General features: G+C 38.9%; 1 long non-coding RNA gene across 1 annotated transcript in view; it reads left to right on the top strand.

The window, feature by feature from the left end:
* The window catches only part of LOC114007890 (uncharacterized), a 59,241-nt gene that overhangs the window by 1,608 nt on the left and 46,598 nt on the right, over positions 1 to 11,035 (top strand). Inside the window, exon 2 of the long non-coding RNA XR_003549471.1 lies at positions 528 to 617. This is a non-coding gene — a long non-coding RNA (uncharacterized LOC114007890). The remainder of the gene's footprint in view (positions 1 to 527; positions 618 to 11,035) is intronic.

Here is an 11,035-nt window from a genome sequence, read left to right on the forward strand (position 1 = left end):
TTTTTTTTTTTTTTTTCACATTCTCCATAAATACTCAAAGGTGCTGTAAGACTTCCTTGACATCATGATCTGAGGGAAAGAAGCAAACTTTCCCTGTCAATTCCTAGGACAGTCTGAGCCTGGAACAATCGCAGACAATCAACAAAGACGTTGTTCTTCTAGTGTACCCTGAGATGGAGCTTCACAGTTCCAAGTTGATCGTATTGCTATTTCATTATTTTGAAATGTTATAGTTTTCACTATTTGGTCATAAGAAAAAGATGAAATAATGTTGTTTGTTTTTATTCTCTCCACCTCTTTTATCTAGTACCTCTTTATAATTTCACTATTCATTAGTTTAGTTGAGGAATAAATATATTTAATTTTAAATTTTTTCTTTTGGTCTCTGATGTTTCTTTTGTCTTAGTATCCTTTTTTCTCCTCCTTGCTTTCCTTGATACTTTGGAAACTTAAAAAAAAAATGTAAATTGTAAGTGCACTGATTGGTAACCTTTCTGTCTCAATGTATGTTTTTTATCTTCCTCCAGGATCATTGTATCTTTTCAGCAGGTTTTCTGGCTACTCCTGAGGGAAGGACCCTGGCGTAGTTTCTGCTTCCTTTCATATCAGAAGATAAGGTAATGAAGAGGGATAGTAGTGTCCGCAATAGCGTCTGGCCCCCAAAGTCAGGTTTTGCAAATGCTGGAGTTTCTCACACTCCCTTGCTTCTCTCCTGTGTAACCTCATGGACAGAGAACTTCTTGGGGCTTCTGGCTCTCTCTAAGGAAGGGGAAAACTTTCAACTCCCACTTTTCTTCCTCTCCTTTTTTCTTTTAAATTTGTATGAATCTTAATGTTGATATGCTCAAAAGAAAATAATTAAGTTTAATGTAGTTCTCCAGAATTTTCAATGGCTTAAGGAGATCACAAACAATTAAGAGTAGAGGCTAGAAAGGAATTTTGGGCCACTGGTTTTCAAAACACTTGGTAACACATGCCCTGTAAAAGTAGTTAATAATTTTACAATCTGAACTCCACTCATTACAATGGAAGGCATCTTTTTTGGGGAAATATATGATCAAATTCTAAACACAGTATTTACAATGACCTTTATGGGTATAGACCTCTATCTTTTCAGCCAAGGGCAGTAAATACAGAGCAATTAAAAGTAACAAAGAATTCACACACTTCTTTGTATCCAGTAGTTTCAAATGTCTGTGTACTGTTTTTCTTACTAGTGGAGTTTACAAATGGATCTGATTTCTATCTCTTTTTTTCCCCTTGCCTGTTTGTTTCATTGTCTTTGTAAGTTTCCAGAGTATGTGTACCTATGGCTATATGGTGGCGATAATTGTTCTGAGAAAGAACTGCTTTGAATAGTTATCTGGCATGTTCCTAAGACCCTCTCCACCCCTTTTTTGGAAAATAGATTCAGGCTTCCCTCTCACATCCATGACTGAATTTATTTTCCAAAAAAGGGGTGGAGAGGGTTAATTTGTTTTCACTATTATTTTGTAAGTCTGACTTATTTCTGTTAAACTCAGTCTTAATCTGGTTAGTTGCTACCTCATTAAGGAAATATTTGGGATGGTGTATTTCGTGATACATTTCAAATCGTATAATTTATGGAGAAAATACAACTGAATGGTACCTTCAGAGAAATGGGATCTGTTTACATTCAAAGAGCATTTAAAAGAAGCACGAAATATTGTGCATTTATCTGCCTGCCTGGGTTTTATCATGTGGTAAATACAAGGTAAGTGACAGCTGTCACAGATAAACAGGACTAATACAAAAAATTGGCACCATGTACCAGAGTGCACATGTGCACAGTCACTATTAGATGAGTTGATAAAATTGTAAATTAGCATATTAGGTTGAAACAAATGAAATTGCTGTTATTACTCACAAACAGTAGGCTATTCGGCCATTTAATATGATTCAATTTTATATCTTTCGAAACCATAAAGGACCTTGGAAATCCTTTAATCAATGGGTTCTTAAACTAGTGAATATGAGTTGGCTTCAAGAAGACCAGACTCTTATCTATTTATTCTTGCAGTCATTCATTTTTGTGATCTGATGATACGCCAAACACTGTTCTAGTAGTGGTCATACAGACATGAAAAAGACAAAGTCCCTTGCCCTCAAGCACATTCTATCTCAGGGAGAAAGCCTGGCAGTAAATATAAAGAATGATGCCATTACTGAATTGAATCGAACACAGAGTTTTACATCTTATTTACATGTATGCATTTTTCTGGAGAGACGGTTCACTGAATTCATGAGAACGGATTCGTGAGAACAGTCAGGACCACTGCAAGGTTCAGAAGCAGTCACCTATTATACGTGCTCATCTGCTAGGTGGAGAAACCAAAGTTCAGACAGCGGGTGTTTTGCTCCTCACCACGTAGCTTATTAATGGCTAACTGAGGATTAGCACCCAAGGGGCCTGGTGCTCAGTCACTACTGCACTCTGTATGGGACATGGCCTGGGACTGTTCCTTCCTTTTCTATACTTATTCTCCATTTCATTTTATCACTTATCAACACATTCATGCCAAGGGTTGGGAGACTGGCCAGGCAGACACCAATCCTAAATTTAGTGTTGCAACATACTAGCTTTGTGTCTCTAGAAAATTGCTTCAATCTCTGGAGGCCCAGCTGACACATCTATAGAGTGATGGGAACAAGTTGTAACTGACAGGCTATTGTGAGAATGGAATGAGCTTAATGGCCCCAGCCACTGTGACACAGGCAGTATGGGTGCTACTGTGCGATGGTGGTCATAGGGGAAGGATCCAGGTTTGCATCCTGATCGACGTGAATGCAGCTGGTGTATCTATGATCCTGGCTGGCAGCAGGGTGCAGGGAATGAAGACCCTGTGGAAACCTGCTCTTTCTCTCTCTTTCAGGAAATAAATACACTTTAAAAATGAGATTACTAACACACATACCCATAGCTGTGCACAGATACATATCTTACTTGGTATGATGTCTTTCCCCTGATATGCATATTAGCTATTATTATTACTGTATTAAAGATTTTATAAGTCCTTTCTTTTATGTCAGGTTTTCCCATGACTCCCTCTGTCTCTCACCAGATTATGATTTAGGAGCGATGCAAGGGACAGTACAGCCACTACAGACTGCAGAGCAGTTCGACTGCCTGGGTTTCAATCAGAGTTTCAACACTTGTTTTTTTTTTTTTTTTTAATTTATGTTTTTAATGTGTTATCTGAATTTTGTGTAAGTGGGTGGTAGTTTTTCAGTTTAAATTTTTTTAAAAAAAGAAAGGAAAAAGAAGCTATTTTCACTGTAAAACAACATGTGGATTGATTTGTTGGCTACTTGCCATGTCTGTGCCTTTGAAATCTGTTTTGTGTTCTTGGCAGGCTGAGCTATCTGGCTCTCTCTGCCCAAAGGCATGCCGATTGATCTTCTCTGGTGGCAACAGGCCTCAGCCCCCAACTTCCTGAGGGACAGGAGAAGAGTGGTCAGTTGGGAAGGCCCTGGAGGCCAGCTCTCCTTCTCACAGTCCTCCCACTGCCTCTGATGCCAAGGGAAGCTGGCTCTGTCCTCTGGGCCCCATCCTCTCCACACCTAGTGTGCCAGTTACTCTCCAGAAAACAAAGTGAGAAGTCTGGGATCCAAGGTTTATGGGTATGGAGACAAGTGAAAGGGAAACCAGGCTTTCCCTGATGTTCTGTGCACAAAACTTTTTTTTTTTTTTTTTTTTTTAGGGAAAGCTAGCATGCCATTTTAAGAGAAAGTTCTTGTATGATGGGTAGGTAGGCAGGGAGAGAGGAGGCTACATGCCCAGTGATATTTACCTTCTTTCTCCAGTTCCTTCAGAAATTATTGGGTTGTTGGAAAAGTCATGATGCATTTTTTGCATAGAATGAAAATACTCATGGCTTTTCTGACAACCTAATATATTCCTACCTCAGGTTCATTTTTTTTTTTTCTTTTCTGTGGTAGCATTATTTTTTTGTGTGAAACTCTACATGCAATGATATATAATCATCTTTTTTTTTTGAAAGTTTTTTTTTGCTATAGGGCACGTGTGCTCGCCAGACAGAGAGAGACATAGAGACAGAAAGCGAGAAATTACCCCCCAGGGGGGATGGTCACACTGCAATCCCTTCTCCTCCATTCTCCTCTCGGGATCTTGGGCACGCACGCACATGCACCCGGCGTGAGTTTTAAGCCACCGGGTCCGGGACGTGAACCGCGGTCGACTACGTGGGAGTCCAGCGACATAGCCATTACGCTAACTGCTGTTTCCCCTATTTCTTTTTTAATCTAGACAAAGATCTGAAATTCTTGTCTGTTTTATTTTCTTAAAGTTAAACCTGAAGTAAATCATACATTTTACAAATAGTGTTAATTTACACTGCTGATAGTATGTGGAAAATCTTTGGTAGCATTTTTCACAAAATAATGATGACTGATTTGGCAAGGGTGGAAAATAATTGGTTGAGAAACATTTAACAGCTTGGCAGGATCAAGGTTAGAAGACTAAGATGATGTACTTGGGGAGGATCCAAGGGTGCGAAACTGTGTGAGTGGATACAGAAACAAGTGGATAACTGAGAGGACTCAAGGACTTCAAACTATATACGAAGACAAAGCTGGTAGTGCAAGGTATTTTGCTGATGAGCAAAATGGATATGTGTATTTCCTGTTATATAAGTTCTTTCTTACTTCAAAGGAGAGACACTCCTAGATTTTCTTAGATCTATTCTCAGATGTTTCCGATGAAGTATTCCTAAGTGGCAGAGGAGTAAGTATGGTTATTTGGGTGTGGGACTATATTTTGAAACAGTGTATAGGAAATTCGAGGATTATTTTCTGTCTTTTTTTGGGGGGGAGGGGAGGTTCTTGCTATAGGGCGCTTCAGTGCGCCAGAAAGACAGAGAGAGAGAGAGAGACAGAAAGCGAGAAATCAATCCCCAGGGGGATGGCCATGCCAGAATCTCTTCTCCATTCTTTTCTCTGGATCTTGGGCACGCATGCACATGTGCCCAGTGTGAGTTTAAGCCACCAGGTTAGGGACTCGAATTGTGGTCGACTATCTGGGAATCCAGTGACATAGCCCTTATGCCAACTGCTGGTCCCAGATTTTTGTTTTCAATAAGAGAGAGAAAGCAAGAGAGAGAGAGAGAGAGAGACATTTTCAAGAGGGTCTCACTGTGCCAATATTATCCTTCCAGCCTTCCCCAAGCTCCTAGTTACTGAGGATTATAGGTGTATACAACCATACTCAGTGAGTTTAGGTTAGTCTGGGATCTGAACCCAGGACTCCCCCAGGACTCTAGTATCACAGAAGAGCACCTACTACCTGTATCACTATGCTGGGTCTATTTTTTTCCACTTTATTTTGGCAATGAATAATTTTTTTTTCTTTTTAAATCTTAGATCAGATACTCCAGGAAGACATAGTAGGCTTGCTAATTAGGCTGCACCAACATGTGTTCATCAGCATGAACCTGTGTGCATTTCTGTTTAAAAAAAAGGCCTTAAAGTATGAAAGTTTTTTGTTTTGTTTCACATTGTTTTGTTTGTTTTTAAAGAATAAACAGGGACAAAAGAACCACAGAAGCTTCTTCATGAGTATTAGAATCACCCTTGGTCTCTAGGTTAAAGGATCCCATGTCCTTTAATATGGAGATTTTTTGAAGCAGAAATCTCTTTTAGTTACTCTGCCCTGGAGGGGCTGTGTGCATTAGAGATATTTCATAAAGTTCTTATGAACTGAATAAGTACTAGTATTTAACATATACTATTTTATCTTTTTTATAATAACTTAAATTTTTAAAAATATTTAATGTGTTTGTAGTATCTTAATATGAATTATAACTTGAACTGATGTGTCAAAGAATGAAACAACTTGAAGCTATATGAAAGAATTTGTACCATAAAATAACCTGGACTTTTCCAGCATTGTAATCAGTAGAGATTGCAAAAGAGCAACCACAACCAGAGGATTATCTTCAGGAAGACTTTGAAGGAAGAAAAAGAGACTGATCTTTGCTGGTAGATGTTATATCACTGACTATTTGGCAGGCAGGACTGAATTGAGAAGGTTTATGTGTGACTAGTGTGCTGGGCATTTGCTTTTCAACAGTTTGAGTAGTTGACATGCAAGTATTTTCTCAAAAATATTTAAAACCATACTATCTCTGTTGTTATAGTATCACAAAGAAAATTATAACAAATATTTTGAACATTATCTTTAAAACTCAGTTTTTTGAAATTTTGAAAGTTGTTTATTGTCAAGAACTATGGAGTATGAGCAACATTTTTTTAATATGTAAAGTAAACATCTGTGGAAAAATGGAAAAGTAAGTATCTTTGGACAACCAAGTCAAGAGTTCATGTGATTGACCAATGATAAAACAGGGATCGTCATCCAGGTTTTCTGCATCTCGGTGCAGAATTCTTCCTGCTTACACTCCGTGGTTTTTCCATGAGTCAGACAGTTTTAGTGTGGTTAATGTCTTCTGGGTGATAATTCAAGTATTTATTTATTCTTTTTAAATACAACCTTACAGGAAAAGTAGGCATTTTAAGTAATGGAGACAGCATTATTATATCCAATGTGCCTATCAACAATTATTTAACTATCTCAACCTTTAATCTGGAGAGGCCAGTGCCTTAAGTGAATGAATCATGCAGATCCTAATTTAATGAAAATGTTATAGTTCCAGAAAATATTCTTACATGGAATTTCTTTTAGCAGTCTAATTTTAAACAGCTGGAGCTTATTTGTTATGTTGTTGTCTATTCCATTTTCTGAAAAGAATGATATGTGGCTATTCCCTCCTTCCCTCACCCCCAGAGAAGTGGAACTTTCTGGAAAGTCCAAACGCATCACCCTACTTGAACTTACGGGATAGCAGCTGCTTGAGGACCCTGCGAGGCAGCTTGGGTCTTTTGTCCTCCACCTGTGTTCAGCTACAAGAGTTATATTGCAGTAAGCACTGACTCAAGGCTGAGAGATTGGCGGTGTTCCAGGATCTCATTGTTTATGGCCCTTCCTTTTATTTAATGTTCTGTTTCTGTAATTATTGATGTTGTTAAATCTGATCAAGAGCCCAGGTGTATCTCCTTTTGCAGGTTCATGTAGTACTGAAGGTTCAAGAATCTATAGGTTGTTAGGTAAGGAGTCACGGAATATTCATCGCTTTGACTCCAAAATATGGTGAAAGAACATTGCAAAGTACAGAAACTTAAACGATTGCAGAAACTCCTTGACTGTTCTGTTGTGGTTTGATGTACATACCACAGCATCCTGTATGAGTTTAACTCCCCATATTTTGGCGATGAGAAGCAGGACATGGCCTATGTGACTCTTACCTTGCTCTTATCAGATAGTATCAGACAAATGAAACAACAGGAAGTTTTGCTGGGAGCCGTTGATGGCTGAGGTTAAACAGCAAACAGTGAATGGTTTAGAGTATCAAACATCGACCTCATCCCTACCCTTGATGTGGTAGTTCCAGGGTACAAATAAGACAGGTATCTATCAGAAGCTAACCCTATAAGCTTGGGTTTTTCTCCAACTCTGTTTTCTGGAAAGCATCTCTTGTCTCGAACTGTACGGGTATTTCAGCTCATATGATCAGTCTGTCCAGGTACACAACTAAACCTTTTGGCAGAGTGGGAGCTATATAGTAAAATGTGACCGTGGCTTAATACAAGTAAGATGTCACAGGGGTAGATTTCTTGGCATGCATTAAAGTGCAAATGAATTCTTTTCAGGTACTCTCTGCTGTTTGTTTACTTTACAACCCTAACTTTTACTTATGGCTTGGGTTTAGCTGAATAAAACCACTGTCCTGATTGTTCATCGGTTCTCCAGTTTTTACTGCATGCTAATCACTGCACCAGGCACAAACTTGATAGTTATAATTCCTATTGATATGGATCTTGTAGAGTAGTTATTTTATGTAATGTTAACATGTTTTCTAAGTAGACTTTCTTAACCAGTTCCGTAGAGAATTAAGCTGTATAGAGCACAATTTGAGAGATTATTTTCTCAGTTCTTCCAGGAATGGTGTTTGGTTGGTAACATTCGAGATCCATAGAGTAGGTTAATTCATCACGTACAAGACTACCTCAGGCCATGGAGGCTTATCTCAAAGAAATAAGGTCTTTTTTTCTTTGAGCCCCAGCTACAACCGTGGCAAAAACTACTAATGATTAGGAGACTCAGAACTCTGTTCTTCACCTCACTGACAACTGGTCTTAAAAAGCACCAGGACAAAAAAAAGATTCTCTCAAGAAAAATAACCTCTAGTGTTGAACAAGTTGGGAGGATATTTGTGGGAGAAAGTCCTGTTCAGAGGTGCAAGGCAATCAGGTCAAAAAATACATTGAGTTCATCTGGAAAGAAAGAATATGAAACAGCTGAGAATTTCTGGGGACTAACGGGAGATGAGTACCACCCATTTAATCAGAATTGCTGTGAATGTACAACTTGTTAGAACCCCTTTCCTTGTTTTTTTGAGAGATGTAAATGAAGACTGGAATTGCCATTTTGCCTATGCTTGTTAAATGTGGCACAGTTCTGGGTCTAGATCATGTGGATTTGGTATTTGTAGGGTTACATTCCTATGAGCTGGTGTACCTGCTCAACAACTTGCTAGATGCCCGTGATCCTACTCTAGGGTACAAATCTTTATTCTAGCTGGTTCCCCATCTCTTGTATTTCAGACACTCAATCTAACGTCATCTTTTTATCTCTCTTTCCTCTTTTTAAATTTATTCTTTAAATGGCTCTGTCACTCACATTTACATTTTTTTGAATTTTGACTACAGCTCCTCCATTCTATTTCCTCTACTCACTGCCCCTGAGCCCTAAACATACATACATACAGTACAGATGCTTTCTTCACACTTCTGCCCTACATTGAAAAACTTTCTATTTATCCTTTAGAAATACTCCTTTTCAGGTATTCATATTCTATAGGTTGGTGGTGAAGCTCACTTACAGTAAAATTTCAAAACATTTCAGCAGCATATTTATATCCTAACACAAACTCCACCCTCATGCTGTGCTTCTTCCTGTCATTCCTGTATGCTATCCATAGCACTCTTCCTAGTTTAACTCCTCCATTTATAATGATCTTCATTAGGGGCAAGAGACTTCCCTACATAGGAGAATACAAATAAAAGTGGAATGTTCAGCTGTTTCAGTCAGCTACATCTTGTCTCTATCTGTGTGCTGTGGTATCTGGGACACTCAGAATCCTGACTTGTGCTGTGAATAAAAGATCAAATATTCCAACTCCATCTTTTATCTTTCCACCTTAAATTTGAAAGGACTAAAAGCTTATTTTTTCTTTATAGTCGCCTCTGCAGAACTCCATTACTCTGTCTATATTTAATGGGCCTGTTTGCAAGAGAAAATGTGAGGAAAAAAAGAAATATTGATCAGTTCTGTAAGTTTTCAAATACTTATTAAGTGTCCAGTGGGTGCTGGGTTTTGTCATTGAGTGCAAGAAATATTAGATGCAGTGGAGGTTGGTTGCTGAGTGTCAAGAACTGTTTTCAGTTATTATTTCTTATGAAAAATTCTTACTTTGTGCTTATATCTCATTAAACTAAATGAAACAAGGTCAGCTGCTTATCTGAAATGGTCATCCTGCTATACAGACTCTTCAGGAGCTCTGCTCAGCTAAACATCAGGTGTAACATGCATCAACAAATAAGCTAGAAGAACTTCATGATGGGAAATGCTTATAAAAGATAAACTTTTGGGACCAGAAGTTGGCGTAATGACTACATTGCTGAACTCCCATGTACTTGACTGCAGTTTGAGTCCCGGACCTGGTGGCTTAAACTCATACTGGGCGCGTGTGCGTGTGTGCCTAAGATCCCGAGAGAAGAATGGAGGAGAAGGGATTGTGGTGTGGCCATCCCCCCTAAGGTGAGATTTCTCTCTTTCTATCTCTCTGTCTCTCTCTGTCTTTCTGGAGAGCACACATGACCTATAGCAAAAACCCCTCTCTTTAAAAAAAAAAAAAAGATCAACTTTTAACATCTAAAGTACCTTGAGTCATGTATTCAAATAAGACACTTTTTTATTCAGAATGAGTGAAAATACTTCTACTACCACAGTATTATTTTTTTTGGAGAGGTTTTTGCTATAGGTCATGTGTGCTCTCCAGAAAGACAGAGAGAGACAGAGAGATAGAAAGCAAGAACTCACCACTCAGGGGGATGGCCATGCTGGAATTCCTTCTCCTCCTTTCTTCTCTCGGGATCTTGGGCCGCACACAAACATGCCCGGGGTGAGTTTAAGCCACCAGGTCTGGGACTTGAACTGCAGTCGGCTACATGGGAGTCCAGTGACATAGCCACTACTCTAACTTCTGGTCCCTACCACGGTATTCTTGACACATTTTGGTGTGTGTGTGTGTGTATGTGTGTATGTGTGTGTGTATCTTTTACCTGAATCTACGAATAAACACATTTTTTTAGGAAATTAGCACTTTATCTGAAGGTTTTTAAATAAAATTATCCAAAAATAAATTTATTACCTTTGGTAGTTTTAATCAAGTTTCTGTTATTCAAAAGGGGATTATGTACATATGGTCAGACTCATGTGCTCCATGCAGATGTCCTAGTCTCTTCATTGCTTCTCTCCTGAGAGCAGTAGCACAGAATCTCCCATTGTACTCATTTTTCTAACAGGAGTGGTCAGCAGTGAGTAGAACATATATCTGTGTGAGGTATTTGGGTTACACACACAGCTGATAAAATTATGCTATAAGACTCTTCTTGTATCCATGATCTCAAAAGTTCAGATCTCAGATTCAATTTGAAGAGATCACTGCTCAGCCACAGTAGTGCTGGATGCTGCTGCTTCGCAGATGAGGTCACACAGGAACCCAAGTTCATTTCCTGGCCTGCTCTAAAAGCCAGGTGCTTGGGAGGCTGATGCAGGAGGATCATGAGCTCATGGTCAATTTCAGCAGCTAATGAGACCCTATCTTATTATTATGTAATTTGCTATGGGATACATGTGCTTACCAGAGAAAGAGAG

This window comes from Tupaia chinensis, unplaced genomic scaffold, assembly GCF_000334495.1.
Source record: "Tupaia chinensis unplaced genomic scaffold, TupChi_1.0 Scaffold000251_1, whole genome shotgun sequence".
Lineage (NCBI taxonomy): Eukaryota > Metazoa > Chordata > Mammalia > Scandentia > Tupaiidae > Tupaia > Tupaia belangeri.